This window comes from Macrotis lagotis, chromosome 2 (genome assembly GCF_037893015.1).
Source record: "Macrotis lagotis isolate mMagLag1 chromosome 2, bilby.v1.9.chrom.fasta, whole genome shotgun sequence".
NCBI lineage: Eukaryota > Metazoa > Chordata > Mammalia > Peramelemorphia > Peramelidae > Macrotis > Macrotis lagotis.
Genome location: NC_133659.1, coordinates 210,407,011 through 210,422,725, shown reverse-complemented (window position 1 = coordinate 210,422,725; position 15,715 = coordinate 210,407,011).

Genomic DNA, 15,715 nt, shown 5'->3' with positions numbered 1-15,715 from the left:
TCAAAAAGAAAATACTAAAATATTCCAGAAACTAACAATTCAACTACCATGGCTCTGTAGTTAGCCTTACCCAGGATCTGGCAGTGTCTACATTAAAGGCTTGTAGGGCTTGGAATATGATATTCCAGAAGGCAAAAGATCTTGGTTTACAACTGAGAATCAACTACCCAGCAAAAGTGAACATCCTCTTTCAGGGGAAAAATGGATTTTCAATGAAAGAGGAGACTTTCGAACTGCCCTATTGAAGCAACCAGAGCTGAAGAGAAAGTTTGATCTCCAAATACAGGACTCAGATGAACCATAGAGAGGCCAGATTAGAAGGACTAACTATGAGGAACTTATCATGTTGAACTATTTGTATTCCTACATGGGATGAAGATACTGATAACTCATATGAACTTTCTCATTTATAAGAGCAGTTTGAGGGAACATATATAGATAAGGCACAGGAAGGAGATGAATATAATGGTATAATATAGTAAAAAGATAGAGTCAATGAGTGATAAAGAAAAGCACTTGGTGAAAGAGAAAGAAGAGGAAGAAAGGGCTAAGGTATCTCACATAAGAGTCAAGAAAAAGCTTTTTTTGGTGGAGTGGAATGGGGGAAGGTGAGGGGAAATGAAGAAGCCTTCATTCTCATCAGAAATAGCTCAGAGAGAAAGTAACATACACACTTAATAGGGTATAGAAATCTATCTTACCCTAGAGAAAAATGAGAAGAAAGGGATGGGATAAGGGGGAATGGAAGGGGGGGGGAGGAAAGTGGGAAATAGGTGATAGAAGAGAGGGAAGATGGTGGGAGAGGGTACTCAGATATAACACATTTTTGAACAGGGACAGGGTGAAAGGAGAGAGAATAGGATGAGCATGGGAAGGAATAGAATGGAGAGAAATATAGATAGTAATAGCAACTGTGGGAAAAATATTGAAGCTTCTTCGGTGGACTTAAGATAAAGAAGACAACTCATCCTAGAGACAGAGCCATTAGAATCTGAACACAGACTGAAGAACATTTTTTTTCTTTCTTACTATTCTCATATTTGGGGGGGTTATGTTTACCCTCAAAACAAGATTATTCTAATAATATAAATAAACCAAAAGAAAAAGGGGAAAGGGAGTAAAACATTGGTGAAGACAAATGAGGAAAAGGAAAGGGAAAAGTGTAAATTAGGAAAGACAGCATAGAGGGAATTACATAATAAGTAATCTTACCAGTGAATTTGAATTGGATGGACTCTCCCATAAAAGCAAAACAGCTCTAAGTGTGTACTAAAAATATAATCCTGCAATATGTTGATCACAAGAAACATACTTGAAGCAGAGAGATACACAAAGGGAAAAAGGGAAAGGTTGGAGAAAAATATATTATGTCTCAGCAGAAATTTAAAGAAAACAAGGTTAGCTATTCTAATCTTAAATAAAGCAAAAATAAAACATATCTTATTAAAATAAATAAAGAAGGAAACCACATCTTCTTAAAAGGTAACATAGACAATGAAGTAATATCATCATTAAACATATATGCACCAAGTGGTATAACATACAAATTCTTAAAGAAGCTAAACAAATCACAGGGAGACATAGATAAGAAAACTATGATAGTGGGAGACTGTAGCCTCCCTGTCAAAATATTGATTAAATAAATTTATGAATAATAAAGAGCCATGGAAAATAAACCAAAATTAATTGGAATCTAAATAACCTAATTTTAAAAATGAGTGAATCAAACAACAAACTATGGAAATAATCAACAATTTCTTTTCTTTTTTTTTTGCAAGGCAATGGGGTTAAGTGGCTTTCCCAAGGCCGCACAGCTAGGTAATTATTAAGTGCTTGAGACCAGACTTGAACCCAGGTATTCCTGACTCCAGGGCCAGTCCTTTATCCACTGCGCCACCTATCTGCCCTATAATCAACAATTTCAACCAAGAAAATGACAACAATTGGATATCATACCAAAATATATGAGACACAGCCAAAGCAGTTTTTTAGGAGAAATTTTATATCTCTAAATGTATAAACAAATAAATAATGAAATAGAGGAAAAAGAGATCTATGAATCGGGCATGCAAGTAAAACAAGTTAGAAGAAGAAAATAATAAAGATCTCCAAATAAATGCAAAATTAGAAATTCTGAAAATACACAGAGAAATTAACAAAATTGAAAGTAAAAAAAGACCATTAAACTAATAATTTAGACTAAGAGTGGATTTTATGGAGGAAATTCAGTAAAATAGTCAAATCTTTATTTAATCTGATTAAAAAATAAAGAAGAAAATCAAATTACCCACACAAAAAATGAAAAGGGCAAACTTACCACCAATGTGCAGGAAATTAAAATAATAATTCAGAGCTATTTTGTTCAACATCATACCAATAAATCTGGCAATCTAGGTAATATGTATGGATAATTTCAAAAATATAAGCTACTGAGATTAATAGAAGAGGAAATAAAATACTTTAATAACCCTATTTCAGAAAAATAAATTGAAGAAACTATCCATAAACTCCCTAAGGAAAAAATCTCCAGACAGATGAATTTACAAGTGAATTGATTTATTTTTTATTTTTTAAATATAAATATTTTGTTCCCAATTATATAAAATAGTAATTTCTACCTATTCATTTTTTGTAATGTTTTGGATTTTACAATTTTTCCTCATCCTCCCTTCCTCCCCCACCCATAGAAGGCAGTCTGATAGTCTTTACATTGTTTCCATGCTATACATTGATCAAAACTGAATGTGCTGAGAGAAGAATCATCTTGAGGAAAAAATTCTTCTCACACAAAGTCAAATCTAAAAAACTGGAAAGAAGCATAAATTACTTAGAAATATGCCAAGCTAAAATAATAAAACTTACAATACTATCCATGCTAAATAACTTATTCAGTGTCATACCATATCAAACTACCAAAAAAATAATTTTTCAGAACTAGAAAAATAGTAAAATATTCATCTGGAAGAACAAAAGAGAGCTGAAGAGAAAAAATATTCAAAGGAAGGTGGTCTAGGTGTACCAGTTCTAAATCTATATTATAAAATGGCCATTAAAAAGAGGCAGTTATCAAAACTGCCTACTACTGATTATGAAATGGAACAACAGACCAGACAATTAAAGTAGGTGCAAAAGAAATCGTAGTAAATGTCTATAGTAATCAACTGACAAAACCAGAAACTTTAGTTTTGGGAATAGGAAAAAGAAAAAGAAATACTCCATCTTTAGGATCTATGGAGAGAGGAGAAATTTATGACCGAATCAGAGCTAGAGACCATTACAAAACTTGTTTTTATTGAAATTTTATTTTATTTTTCCAATTACATGTCATGAAATTATTTGATCTTCATCCACATGCAAATGCATATTTTTAAGTTACATAATTTCCTTCCACCTTCCTTTCCCACCACCTTCCCCACAGCAATGAACTGACAAGTGAATACTGTACATACACATTTGTGCTTAGCATGTTTACAGATCAGTCATTTTTGGTATGAGGAATTAAAATTAAGGGAAAAGAAAGAAAACCATGAAATAGGAAAGAAATATATGAGACTTTTTTTAAGTGAATGTAGTATTCATTCAGATTCTGTTTGTTTTTTTTTTTTTTGTTTTGGTTTGTTTTGTTTTTCTTCCCCTGAATGAGTACACTATTATCTCTAACTGGTCTCTTAGGGTCGTCCTAGCTCTCTGAACTGCTGAGAGGAACTGCATCCATCAAAGTTGATCAACTCACAGTATTAATGTTAATATGTACAATGTTCTCTTGGTTCTTCTCCTAAAGGAATCATTTCTAAAATATATAAAGAACTGAATCAAATTTTTAGGATTTTAAGTCATTCCCAATTGATATATATCCAAACGATATGAACAGATCATTTTCAAATGAAGGAATTAAAACTATACACACATACACACACACACACACACACACACACACACACACACACACACACAGATATAGATATAGGTATATATAGTCATTCTGGAGAGCAATCTTTGCACAAAGAACAATAAAATAATAAGAACAACAAAACTGATCATGCCCTTTGACCCAACCATATCCATACTAGGTCTGAATATTTCTGAATGTCAAAATAAATCATAAAAAAATGGGAAAAGTCTCACATGTTCAAAAATATGTAGAGCAGCAAAAAAACTGGAAATTGCAGGGATGTTCATCATTTGGGGAATGGCTGAAAAACTTATGGTATATGAATGTTATATGGAGTACTATTTTTCTATAAGGAGATGTTAGAGATGCATGGCAAGAATTGCATGAACTTGATACATGAATGAAGTGAGCTAAATCAACAACATTGTGAGATGATCAGTATGATGGACACCGCTCCTCTTAGCAGTTCAAAGAACTGAGAAACCTGTTATGAACAATGCTATCCACATGCAGAGGAAAAAAAGATATTGAATCTGAATGCATATGTTGATTTAAAAAAAAGCTTTTCTATGTTTTTCTTTCCTTTATCATTTTTCTCTTTCCCATTAGTTCTAATTTCTCTTTCTCAACATGACTAATATGTAATTATGATAAACATGTATATATATACATATAAATATATATATATATATATATATATATATATATATATATATATATATATATATATATATATATGTACAACTTTTACCAGACTATTCGCCACCTTGGGGAAGGAAGGCAGGGTACTAGAAAAATGTGGAACTCAAAAATTTTCAAATGGATGAATTTTGAAAAACCATTGATGCATGTAATTGGAAAAATAAAATAAAATTTCAGTTTAAATGGATAAATGTTGAAAATTACTTTTGCATTTAATTGGAAAAATAAAATTAAAAAAATAAGCAATTAGGTGGCATAGTAGATAGTGAACAGAATTTGATAATAGAAAGTCAAGTTCAAATGAACAGGTTACAAAAGCCTTTCTACCTGTCTCCTTAACTGTAAAATGGATATTATCAGATCATCTATATTTTAGAGTTCTTGTGAGTTTCAAATCTATTATAGATGTAAAGTGTTTTACAAACTAAATCACTACATGAATGCTAAGCATTATTATGATTGAAGAGAAGGATGAAAGCCTGATTTCAAAGCCCTGAAAAGTTAATAAATAGAGGCAATAAGAATAGATAGCACACTGAAATAAACATTTAACTACCTCAGAGAAGTTGTTTTAAAAAAAAAGAAAAATTAAAGTAAATGATAAGGTGAAAAGTAATTTAGGTACAAAAATATACTTATCCTTTATTCATGTAATTTTGAAGTTCAGATTTTCATCCATTGAGTTTTCTGAAAATTGTTATTACTGATTTCCATTTCTAAAGTTTCTATTTTTATTTGGTTTCTATTTATAACATTTTCAACAGATTTGCTCTGAAAAACTGAACTAAATATATCTTATTTATATAAAGACAGAATTAATATAATGGCCTAAAACTTTCATGGAAATCCCAACTTAACCAAGTCATGACATCAAGATTTTGCTTGTTTATAATGAAAAGTTCTAAGTTTATTTGCATAAGCTCCATAGTTACAATTCTAAATAAATAATAATCTCAATGATTTAAATGTAAATATAGTAAATAATAGTTATTACCAAGAAGTACCATATGTTCTTTCTGCTACTCTTATTTTCTTCTTCTTTTTTTTTTTTAGGGTTTTGCAAGCCAATGGGGTTAAGTGGCTTGTCTGAGGCCACACAGGGAATTATTAAGTGTCTGAGGCAGGATTTGAACTCAGGTACTATTGACTGCAGGGCCGGTGCTCTATCCACTGCACCACCTAGCTGCCCCTATGACTTTTATTTTCAAAGGGCTTATGGGCACATATGAATTTTTTAAAAATTCAATGATTTCCAGCAAGTTAAAAAAAATGAAAAGATATAAGTTCCCGAAATGATTATAAGGAATGAAGTATATAATTCCGTGGGGTTATCAAGGAAAGGCAAGACATTCAATGGTATGATTGAAATAATAGTCCTGAAACAGATATCTTCTAAGGAAAGTATTAAATACCTTAAGAACTAGTGTATTAAAGTGGTGATAAATCAGCAAATCAATAAATTTTTACTAAATTTCTGCTATATTAAAAGCATTGTACTGGATACTGGTGAATAATATAATCCATGTTGTCTTAGCCATCCTGATTGCTTTTGAGAAGATATTATTTATACTTTATTTAATCTACTTCTTTTTCAACTTTTCAAGTTTTTTAAAAATCATTTAGTGCATTGCATATACCTAAATATTTTCTAGACTTCTGGAAATATTAGCTGTAGGAAACTATAGTTTCTTTTTTTTTTAGGTTTTTGCAAGGCAAATGGTGTTAAGTGGCTTGCCCAAGGCCACACAGCTAGGTAATTATTAAGTGTTTGAGACCTGATTTGAACCCAGGTACTCCTGACTCCAGGGCCAGTGCTTTATCCACTGTGCCACCCAGCTGCCCCTGAAACTATAGTTTCAAGAAAGAGGGTTTCACAATCAAGCCAGAAATATATTCAAATGGGCAAGCATTATCTATAATTAAGACTATACAGAAAAAAAGTGTAAAGACAATAAATAAAAATTAGCTAAATCCAAGATAATTTGAGAGGGAGGGAACCAGAGATTAAAGAAGTTAGGGAAAACATCATGTAGAAAGTATGAGAGATAGAGGTAAAGAGAGGTATATTCCAAGCTAATGGAATGACTCAAAGGTATCATGATAGCAGAGGACTATCATATATAAGAATTAGAGGAAAAAAACCTATTGGACTAGATTGCAAAATTCAGGAAGGAAGGAGACTGGGGATATAGTCTAAGGTGAGGTGATTAAAGGCTTTTTAAAGCTAAAGAGAGAGCTTAAATTTGATTCCAGAGGAAATAGGAAGACACTGAAATTTTATTGAGTGTAATATCACAGTGTAATATCTGCCTTTATGGGAAATCATATGGCAGCAATTTATGGGATAGGCTACAATAAGGAAGAGATTTGAGGAATGGGGATTAGTCAGGATTGCGCTAACATAATATAGGTAGGAGACCTTAAGGACTGAGCTAAGGAAGTAGTTGTATGACTGAAGAGAAGGGATTAAATTCAAGAGAAGTAGTGATGGAAATGCAAACAGTTTTCAATTGATTAAATAAATGAGGTGCATCAATGTGCAGAGTCAATGATAGCACAAATGTTAAAAATTCGAGAGACTGGAAGAATGATAGTGCTTGGATAGAAATAGGGAAGTTTGAGGGAGATTTGGGTTTTAGAGTAAAGATAATAAACTCTCTTTGGGATTTACTGAGTTTAGGATATTCCAGAAAATTAGTCTGAAATGTCCAGCAGTCAACTGGTGTTGGGGAATGAAAACTCAGTGTCAAGACAATTGGGCTATGGCTAAACAAGTTATGGTACATAAATATTATGGAATATTATTGTTCTTTTTAGAAACAATAAATGGTCAGACTCTAGAAAAGTAAGGAATGACTTACAGGATCTGATGCTGAGCAAAGGGAGCAGAACCAACAGAAAAATATATACATTAACAGCAGCATTTTGAGATGATCAACCTTGATGGAAGCAGCTCCTTTCAGTAGGTTCAAAGAGCTAGGATAATTGTATTAAACCAACTATGGACTATATTATCCCCATCCAAAGGAAGAAAAACAAACAGACAAAACAAAACAAAACCACCCTTCAGAATCTGATGAACACTTTATAAAATTAATCTCAGTATTGCTTTTCCTTAATCCTAATTCCTCATAGCGAATGTGACTAATACGTAAACATGTTTATCAAAAAATAAGTATGTATAATGCTAACCTGACTGTTCTTCTCTGAGGGGAGGGAAGTGAGAAGGGAGAGTGGAAGGAAATTTTGTAACTTAAAAATATACATGTGCATATGGATGAAAAAAAATAAATAAATAATTTAAAAAAAAAAATAAAGACTAAGGTTGGGATGTAGATCTAGGAATCACCTTCATTAATCCATGATAGCTGATGTAGTCACCAGAGAGTGATCACATAGAGAGACAAGTATGGTGGTCTAGAAAAGAGCCTTGATAAATACCCACAGTTAGAAGATGTGGTGTGGATGATAATCATCAAAGAAGACTGAGAAGTAGTTAACAGATAGAAGTGGAACCAGGAAAGAGTTGTGTGGATCAGATGAAAGAGGAAAGTGTATCCTGAAGGGAGAGGGCAATACTGAGTTTTCATCCCACATCACCAGTTGGTTACTGAATATTTCAAACTGATTGCCCTGGAGATAGCCTAAACTCAACAGTATCAAATACAAAAAATAAATTGAGAATGATTGATATTGCAAAAAGAATGTCAAGTTGGACATTTAAGAAATCAATGGCAACTCTTAAAAAGAACACTTTCAACCAAGTGATGAAATTTTAAACAGAATTGCAGAGCTTGAGGAGTGGGAGGAGAGAAAGTAGAGATAGGGAGTGCAGATAACTTTTTCTAGAATTTTGATTGAGAAAATAGTTCTATGATAGCATGGAAAAATGAGAAGTCTAATGAATATAGTCTGTACAGTGAGTATAGTTCAGTGGATAAGGATGGTAAAGACATGGACATATTTGAAAACAGCATATAATAGCCAATAGATAGAAAAAATATTGAAAATGACAGCATTTGAAATAGGAACTAATTGGAAAGGAATAAAAGAATTGGCTTATTGGAAGGACCCAGCTGATGTTGGATAACATGAATCTATAATGCACCCAATAGAATGATTGTGTCACTCAGTACTTAAATAATAGCAAAAATGGTAAATGGTAGGAATAATCTAAAACTGAAGTTTAGCTCAGAATATATAGCAATAGTTCAAGAGTTTTAAAAGATTAAAAAAATTTAAGTGGTAGTGTTGAATGGGTTGATTGGTTCAAGATTGAAAAAGAAGGAAATCAGAGCAAGTGTGATATGAGAAAGTATACATAGCTGAAGCTGAGTGAAGAAGTAGATCATGGATTATTTAATGGATGAGGAATTGCCAGATATGGTAGTCTGAAGATCTATCAGCTTGGATGCTGAAGTGTTCTGGTTTATGATGGAATTTAGGAGAAAAGAAAAACAGATTTCAAACTCCTGGAGAAAGGAGGAGAAATTACCTAGGGAATAGTATACAACTGCCATCATAATTTGTATTACAATATTGCAACATTGTATTTGTCCAACATTGAATAAAATGTTGAAACTGAGTTTATAAAGAAGAGAGATTATTGAATGACAGTGAGAATGGAGAAGCAGTGCAGAGCAAAGAGTGTTTTGAATTTTTCTCTCCCCTGGGACCATCACCACATCAGATATTTTGCTGACTCAGATCATTTGAGCTTTTGGCATTTCAGAGTTATCTATAAAATTGAAATACTAACAGGTCTTACTTTATAAATTTCTTTACAGAAATGCTAATGAAGGTTCCAAAAATGGTAGACAAGAGAACAAGGATCTAGCTAAGTTTCAATGAGAGCTGGAGTTTGTTCATTTTTCAGCTGGAAATTCCAGTGTTAAGGCTAATTAGAATGAAAATGAGAGGACAAGAATTATTATAATCTGAGAGAAATCTTGTTCTATTTGTTTGTGATTATATATTTGGTAAGAACTCCCAACATATACATTAGAATGGTTCTCTTGATCAAAAGTTATGGAAATTATCTTAAAGTCAAAATTGATTAGGAGACTGAAGACTGAGAGGACAACTAAGTGGTACAGTGGATAACATGTCAGGCCTGGAGTCAGTCTCATCATTCTGAGTTCTATGCCCTCAGACACTTATTAAGTGACCCTAGGTGAATCATTTAACCTTGCTTGCCTGTTTCCTCAGCTGTAAAATGAGTTGGGGAAGGGAATGGCAAAGTTCTTCAGTGTCTTTGTAAAGAAAAGCCTACAAAGAGTTGAGTTAATGGAAAATGACTGAACAGCAATAATAAGACTTGGATTGTTCTTCAAGTTTCCTGAGTACAAGGATATCCTGAAAAACCATATCAGCTCTCTTGGGATTAATTCATGTACTATCACAGGTAAAAAAGAGACAGAGAATTAGGGGGAGGGTTGGTTTTTTTTGTTTGTTTGTTTTGCAAGGCAATGGAGTTAAGTGGCTTACCCAAGGCCACACAACAAGGTAATTATTAAGTGTCTGAGGCTGGATTCGAACTCAGGTACTCCTGACTACAGGGCCAGTGCTCTATCCACTGAACCACCTAATCACCCCCAGACAGGGAAGTTTTATTCAACTAAATTAAGACTAACATTCCTGAATATTTTTTGTAACTCTGAATGTCCTTCTTCTTCTATGGTTGACTAAACTTCCTTTTTGTCCACTGCCAGATATTGTGTGAATGTTACATTTCATTCCAATAATACTCCAAGGCACCAGACAGTTCCATGATAGGACTGTAAAACTGAATATGCCTAGAATAAAACAGAGCTTTAATAAACATTTGAATAAATGAATGAATGAATGAAGTAGCAAATAATTTATTCTAACTGTGCTTGTCCATTTTGATCCTGAGATTTCAAATCTAGCCAGGTTTCCTGATAAGGATAATAGAAAGACTTAATAAGATTTAGAACTTTGAGAATCAGAATTATTGTGGAAATATTAAATGTTTTATCATTCCATCACTTGTTTGCAAATTGGGCAAGATTTAAGAGAAAAAAGAGTGCAAAGCTGCAGGCAAATGATCAAAGGCATTTCTGAGTGAAAACTCACAACTAACACATATATGCAGAATGCCAAGTAGGCAGCTGGCAGAGATGACATAATAAATAGTTCTGTATTCCCAAAAGAACACAGAATTGTTTCAATGATATGGACAATAAAACAAGGCTTAAAACAACGATTAATATGAACAATACTTCGAGACTTCTTATTATCCTTTAAAATCCAGTCAAAACACAATTGATAATGACCAAGTGATGGATCATAGGTTGTCATTCACACACCCAGAGAGGCCACAAAGTTTGAGAATACAGAGAATACTTCTATTATGTAGTTGACACCTTCATTTAGCTTTTATGAATAACTATTTTTAATGTGTGTGTTAGAAAAATGTACTTTTGGGGGTTACCTTCTAATTGCTTCTCTCTAATTTCTTTAAAAAAATCTTTAGCAAAATGTTTGAGAGCTTCACCACGAAAATTCATAGCTTTAAACATTTAAATATTTTCTCCCTTATAGCCAAGTTCATAAAAATACCTCCACAGAGAAACTAAAGCTGAGGGGGAAGGTTATAAATCTCTGTCTAAGAAAGCCTGGTAGGATGGGAGAAATATTTTACTTGAGAAGGATTTCTAACTTTTTTCTCTTCTTCCTGCTTCTCCATCTACCTCCCTCTCCCCCTTTTCCCTGTCTTCTATAGAAAAAAAAGTGAAAATTAGAATACATCTTAGACTTGATCAAATGGATTAAAACTATTTTATATGGGGGGCCTACAGGTTCATTACTATATTGTAAATACATATTAGAAGGTAACTGGGACTAGAACATATAAAGAAGGTAATGTCTGTGAATCATTTCTATTGAAAAAAATCATTGAGAGAATTAGGCTCCATAACGGTGCCTAATTCTGAGTTGGAATGAAAAGTCTTTTAATCCTCTGAATCTTATTTCAGTTTTTGCTTAAATTCTGTGCCTTTCTGTGACATGTATAGATCAAATTTTAGTAAGAGATTGACTGGACCGACCAGTTGAACCTGAATCTTAGTATGAAGAATTTTATAGTAGTTAGTTCTGCTTAGATTTTATGGCTCCATGAAAGCTTTTGATGCCAGTTTAAAATACTGGTCAAGGAGAATCAGATCTCTGACATGGAGGGATATATTACTAAACATATCTGAGGTAAAAATATGAAAGAATGAATGGATGAATTGCTAATAGATGGATGGATATAAATGAATTTACTTAGTACTTATTATATCCTGATGACAATTTAGATCTGAGATTCAGATCTAAGAAAGTCTCTGCCCTCCAAAAGCTTACACTCTAATAAGAGGAAACAATAAATACTTAGAGTATAATATTGGTTAGGAAAAAATAAGAAAGGGGCAGCTAAATGGCTGGTTAGACCACCAGCCCTGGAGTAAAGAAGACATAAGTTCAAATCTGAGCTCAGAAACTTCATACTTAGCTATGTGACCTTGAGCAAATCAGTTAATCCTATTGCTTTGCAAAGAAAAAAAGAGTAAGAAAGTTTCAACAGTGGGCAAAGGAACCATAGAGAAGTCATCATGTCCTTTCCAAGAGCAACAGAAGCATTTCTCCAATCACTGTTCTCTGAGCAAGAAAAAGAAAGCACATATAAGGTTATGAATAAGTGTGTAAGCAGCAAAACAGAAGATAGTGATGAGGAAAAGTCTAGTGACTGGTATAGCCTAGGTATACTGAGTTCTCATTTATCTGCCTGCATCCAGGTTGTGAATGAAAGGTCCAGTTGTGACTAGCCACAGTTAGCAAACATGTCAGTGAAATGACATTGAAACACATTACTTTTTAAAATTTTTTCAAATTTTTATTTAATTTATTTACACATTACTAAAATATTCTTTTTATAAGAGTAAACATAATATCCCCTTCTCCCACAAAAATATAAAACCTCATGACAAAGTGAAAGAAAAAAATGTATTTTAGTCTGTGTTCTGATTCCATCAGTTCTGTCTCAGGTGGATCACCAACTTTATCATAAGTCCATCATACAAGTTACTTCCATATTTTTCCACAGTTGCTGTTGCTAATTATAATTGCCTCCATCCATTCCTCCCCACTACCATCTGTCATATTTTCTCTCTCCTTTCATTCTGTCCCTCTTCAAAAATGTGCTATGGGGAAGCAGTTCAGTGGACAGAGCACCACCCCTGGGGCCAAGAGACCCCAAGCTTAAGTCCCACCCCAGAGACCCAGCAACCACCTGACCCCATGGTCCTGGACAAGCCACCCAATCCTGTAAAGGATTGTTGTGTGTGGGAGTACTGTAAACTTTTATCACCTAGTGTCCCTGGCATCAGAACATTATTTTACTGGTTGATTGGAGAGTACCATGGGAGTGGCAGTGGACCAAGGACTGGTGAGGATATTTAACTACTTCATTTCTGTTAAATAGAGAACTTGGACAACTTTCCATCATTGCCTCCCATCTCTTCGATGTTCACCTGGGTAAGGATAAACTAGTCTAGCAGGAACCTACAATGGTGCTCAAACAGGGACACGAAGGCAGAGCTATCAGATTAGAGTCCAGGATAAGGACCAGCAGATACAAACAAGGAAAAAGGGCTTCCAGGTGACATTCCAGAGAAGAACACTTCAGGGAGATAACAGGTTGGTTGTTACCATGGAGTAGATTTTAAAAAAGGTGGAACAAGGAGATGTGGAGGAGAGCTAAGGTAAAGGGAAAGTGATTCATATCCATGGCATAAGGCAGAAGAGAAAAGGAAATATTATCAAGAAAAGCCTAGGATCAGTCCTACAGCACTTAGGGAAGAAACTTCAACATTACAAAAGGCCATTGAAGGGATAACAGATCAGGGAGAAAGTTTGATGGATCTAGGAGCTGTTTCAGTCTTATCCTGTTATTGAAGAGCCAGATCCTTTTAATCCAGGAAACCTTAGGAGAAGACACAAGCCACTAGATATAAAAGCAGTCAGAGATTTAAAGAAGGCAGTGGGGGAATATGGGCCAAGATCATCTTTTGTCCAGATACAATTGCAAACTCTTGCATACTCCATATTAATACTTAAAGATTGGAAGCAGATAGTTAGATCATATCTGTCACCCAGACAATCTGTCTTTTGGATGAGAGAGTTTATAGAACTATGTAGACAGATGACTTTGAGGAATGCACAAGGTCCCAATGCCACCACATATAATGAACAATTAAGTGACACAGGTCAATTTTTCAACAATGCAGATTAACTACATTATGAGTTAGAAACATAACATAAGAAATAATTTTTACCTAAAAGAATGTAAAGAATGTTTGGGGTCATATTCCAATACAAAATGAAAAGAAAGAACCATTTGTACTTATCGGACAAAGAAATCATGAGGCTTTTGTAGATTTCTTTGCCTAGTTACAGGAGGCAGTATGAAGAACTTTAGGAGATGTAGTAGGAATAGATGTATTAATAAAACAATTAGCATGGTCTAATGTAAATGCTGACTGTCAGAAAGCAATGATTGGCTTAAGAAGGGATGTCACCATTGAGGAAATGATTCAGAGATGTGACAGAGTAGGGTCTCTGATGTATCATACAGAATTAATGACAGAAGCATTTGCTAATATGGACATGGGAAATAAAGAGAAATGGACTTGCTTTGTTTGTGGAAAACCCAAACATTTAAAGAAAGATTGTTGGAGTACCCTAGGAGCTAAACCCAGAAAGGTTAGGGCACAATTTCCTAAAACTCCATGCCCAAAGTATAAAAAAGGCAGGACACTGGGCATCAGAATGTAGACAAGGAAATTTAAATGGAGAAAGGGGCCCTCTCCCAGAGACCCCTCAAAAACAATCATGGGGTATGACAGTTCAGGACCAGCAGGAGATGGAATGGAAAAAACTTGTTTGCAGCTTTGGCAGCAAGTCAACCTATATCAAACTACTGATGGTCAAAAGTGCTGGGAAATTTATGATGCCTCGCCATGCTTCTACTTAAATACCTATTCACTCTTTACAATTAATGGATGAGGAATTTTCAATCATGTTGGCTCCACCAAATCCAGAGTTTACTTACATTATACCTTTAGTAAAGTATGTGAGTGGGGAAATTTTCTCTGTTGCAGTAGTGAATGCTAATGATGATGACAGCTACATAAATGAGAAGCAATGCATAGCCCAGTTATGTGTTTTCTCAAGATCTGGTATAAACAGGAAGGGAAGTGAGTTGAAAAGGGCCAAAACAGAGAAACCACAATGAAATTATGTTTGCAACTATGATTTCTTCAGAAAAACCCTCTTTGCATTATCTAAGTAAAAGAAATTACTTTCCTGGGCTTGGTTGACACTGGAGTAGACCAAACTGTATTCCCCATACAGAACTAGTCACAAGGCTTGGCCTAAACAAGTTGCCTATACTAATCTAGTAGGCATTGAGGGTCGACAAGAAACAGAAATTTCTTGTCAACCCTGGAAATAGAGAAAAAAGATAAAGCAGGGACTGTCACTCCTTTCATAGTTGAAGAACTCCCTACAATATTATGGGAAAGAGCTATATTATGTCAATTAGGGACAAGAATTAGCATGGATTCTTTGATTGGGGCTGATATTGAGTTGGGAAGTGAAATCTCCACCTGAGCACCAGTGTCATGAATGGGATATTGGGAACCTGCTGGCTGTCTAAGCATGACCCAAACCACTAAACTTATGGCCACCTCTAAACTTATGGCCAACTTTGGGAGACTCTGCATTGGTGCCAATGACCCTGATACCAACCCTGACAGCCACAATGAATTCCACTCTCCAGCCCACAACCAAGTATGCCATGACTCTTGCTCTGGCACCAGAAAGCTGTGAAGTACACACTCACTGCACTTCCTGTGTTGATAGTAAACATGTCACATGCTATTGGACTGTTTGTAACAGTGCTGGCTACTGTTCAGAAAATGCAATAACTCCAAATTATATTGTTGTTAACAACTCAAGTAAATTTCAAATGCTCTCTCTCATTCTCTGCCACCCCCACCCTCTGCAGAGGAAAGGGGGAGGGAGAAAGAAAATCTTCCCTTTTAGAACTTCAAAACTCAA